The following is a 3,153-nucleotide window of genomic DNA, read 5'->3' as shown; positions in this document are numbered from 1 at the left end:
TTTCTGTGTTATTGTCTGTATGATGTCTGTGATTGGTTAAACACTGTGCATTACGCAGACATGTGCTCTATTCCTATTCGCGTAAAAACCAGTCAATCAACAAAAAGTCCCGCCTTCTGTACTTTGCAAAATCAAGCCGGTAGAACCAAGTCGGTAATTTATGTTCCGCTCATTGGTTCTGCTCCAATCCAAGGCACCTTCTCGTGGTTTAAATAGAGCATTAAATCATCTATGTTTAAATTAAATTACTTCGTTAATTATTTAAGGTAATACTTTGACGGTATTATTTATGCATAATTTCTTTCTTTAGTTCTTTAAAAAAAATAATTTGCAGTCAACAATGTTGCATCGAAAGTAAAGTCCTACTAATTTCATGAAAATATAATAAAATCTTATGTAATTTTTAAATCATACAAGGAACAGGAAATTATGTCAGAAGTACATAATAAGTTTAAGTGTTATTTGATTAGACTTAGTGACAGTTTAACATTTATTATATAGCACTTCAGGCCAGGCACCATTAGCAATAGAAAGCATACAAAATGTACACATGGATAATTATACCATTCAGTTTTCCAGGAGTAGCTACATCTGAAGGCACTAAATGCTGTAATCCTTATAGCCACATGAGTGACTCAGTAGTCACCGAATATAGCTAATAGAATCATACCAGAGATTCCATATGCATGCATTAGTCCACTAGTATTTGTCAGGAGTGGATGGGGTTGTAGTTTGAGAAAAAATTAGGCTGGGATGTCATGGGATGAGGTGGAGCTAATACGGGGCAAAATACGCCTGCAATGGATGAATAAAGATATTCATTGATTGAACTGCTTACTTTCAACAGAAATACAATCACTTTACTTATCTTTCTGCAAAAATCTAACTCTGTTTGAAACTGATTAGCAAAGCAGAGGGAAAACACCACAACTAAGGAAACATATGCATGATCTAATTAGGTTTAGATGCAGCTTTCAAAAAAATAATAATAATTAAAACATTTCTATATCCTGTCAATCAGCACAAATTTCATTAGCATTGGAAAAGGGCTGTTATACCTTAGATTTTTGAATTAAACAAATTGTTAATCTCACTGAAATAATAAAACCATCACTAGCCTGGATGAAGGCAAATTAATGGGAGCAATATTTGTGGATTTAAGAAAAAGCAAATCCTTGAATTTTTTTAAATCATGTTCAAATATTTGACAGTGCCATAACCTGATTTAGATCATAACTGCAAAACAGAGAGCAATGTGTTAAAATACTCTTCATGCATCATCCAATAAAATTTTTAGAAGGGCGATACATCAAGGCTCATTAGTAGGCTCCTTATTCTTTAGCTCACAGCTATAGAGAGGGTAAACTGGCGTCTTTGCCACATGTGTTTGCCTAAAATCCTGAGTTGACCAGAAGAATATTTTTGAAGGAAATGTCTAATGTATTACATTTGCTCAAAAGTAAATGTATAATTTTAAATAATAAGAAAATGTCTACATCTTCCTCAGTAAGGAAACAGGTTGATGTAAACATCATAGCAATGTTTGATGGCAGAGAGACAGAAGAGGTCAAATAATACAACTTTTTTTAGGTGTTACATTAAATCTAAAACTTAAGTTTGAAAGACACACAAAAAAATCTACTTTCATCAAATTCAAAAACACTTATGGACAGTGGCACGGGAAGGGGGGTGCTGCGGGGGCTGCAGCCTCCCTCGTCATAGCATCAGCCCCCCACCATGGGGGGCTGTGGAGTAACATAATATTGTACTTAAAAACATTAAATTATTTATGTATTTATTTTTTAAAAGACTGTTTGATATGGGATTAAAATGATGGGCTGTGTATAAGATATAAACTAATGATTCATTATTTTAATATTTCATAAAAAACTAGGCTACTCCCCCGGAAGCTTCCGCCACCTCACATTCGTTTAGGCATGGCTAGCAATAGGCAGCAGGAACGTTTTTCTGACTATTTCGAGGTGAGAAATGGTTTTAATTCCCCTATACGCTAGAATAAGGCTGCATATCACTAAATATTATGTCTGTATTAAGCTATTTAGTGATAAAATATGAAATATGAAAGTTTTTTTTTTTTTGTGTGTGTGTGTGTGTTTTTTGTTTCAGATATGAAATTATTCCCCATATCCATAGTCGAATGGACTTTCAAGACATTCAGTGCTCAGTTTAGGCTATATTTAGGCCATGTTTCATTCAAGTATTACTGTTCCTGTAGATTGCGAGCTGTTGTTTGTTTTGAATGATTAAAAGAGAAGAAATAAAGTTTAAAATGTTCATGCTTTGTTCCGATGCATTTTAAATGGCAGTTTTTGGCGACAAATGTAGGCCTACAATATTATGTTAAAAACGTCAGCCACAGCCCTCAACATAATGACGTCATGTGTTTTCCAACCCAGCCATCAGCCCCCCTCGCTTGAAACAGCTTCCAGCGCGCCTGCTTATGGAATATCTAGCAAAACCATCTAAATGCATTTAAACCGTTTTCATCTATTGAGCTTTGTAGATCTCTTAAAGTAGCCCAGTAATTTACACATACAGCAATATTTTCTAATCTATCCCAGTGTATAAATCATTTGAGCAAAGATTCCATTAAAAAACAATTAAAACCATAAAGATCACTATATAATCTGCCACTAAAAATAGCTAAAAAATAATATGAAACCTGTCCCCTGGCAATTGTCTAATTCTACTTCATTCATTTTTGTTGTTTTAATAAACATTTTACAGTTTTTCTTTACTGGTTGCAGTATTTTGAAATCAGTTTTATTTCCAGAAGTCTAACCAGCGACAGTGACCGCAAATTGACTTACATTTTTTTAGAGGCCCGTATATAAAGCAACTTCTTCTTTTATGAGGCAACATTAAATGTATTTCTCTCTTTAAGACAAATAAATACCAGTATGTGTTGGTGAAATTTAGTGAAATTGGGGGAGAGGACACAAATGTTGTGAGCATGTCTTAATATGTTTAAATCTTATTGAATGTGAAAGGTTTTGTATTCTATTTTTCGATTCTTCAATTGAGTCAAAAAAACGTAATTTAGCATAATCCTGTGTTTTTTTTGTGCTTATATGATCTTAAATATCCACATTGTTGTAATCATCAGGTCTTAGATACAGAACACTTGTGCAT

Source organism: Cyprinodon tularosa, unplaced genomic scaffold (genome assembly GCF_016077235.1).
Source record: "Cyprinodon tularosa strain WSP-4 unplaced genomic scaffold, ASM1607723v1 ctg106, whole genome shotgun sequence".
Lineage (NCBI taxonomy): Eukaryota > Metazoa > Chordata > Actinopteri > Cyprinodontiformes > Cyprinodontidae > Cyprinodon > Cyprinodon tularosa.
This window is presented reverse-complemented; position numbering follows the sequence as displayed.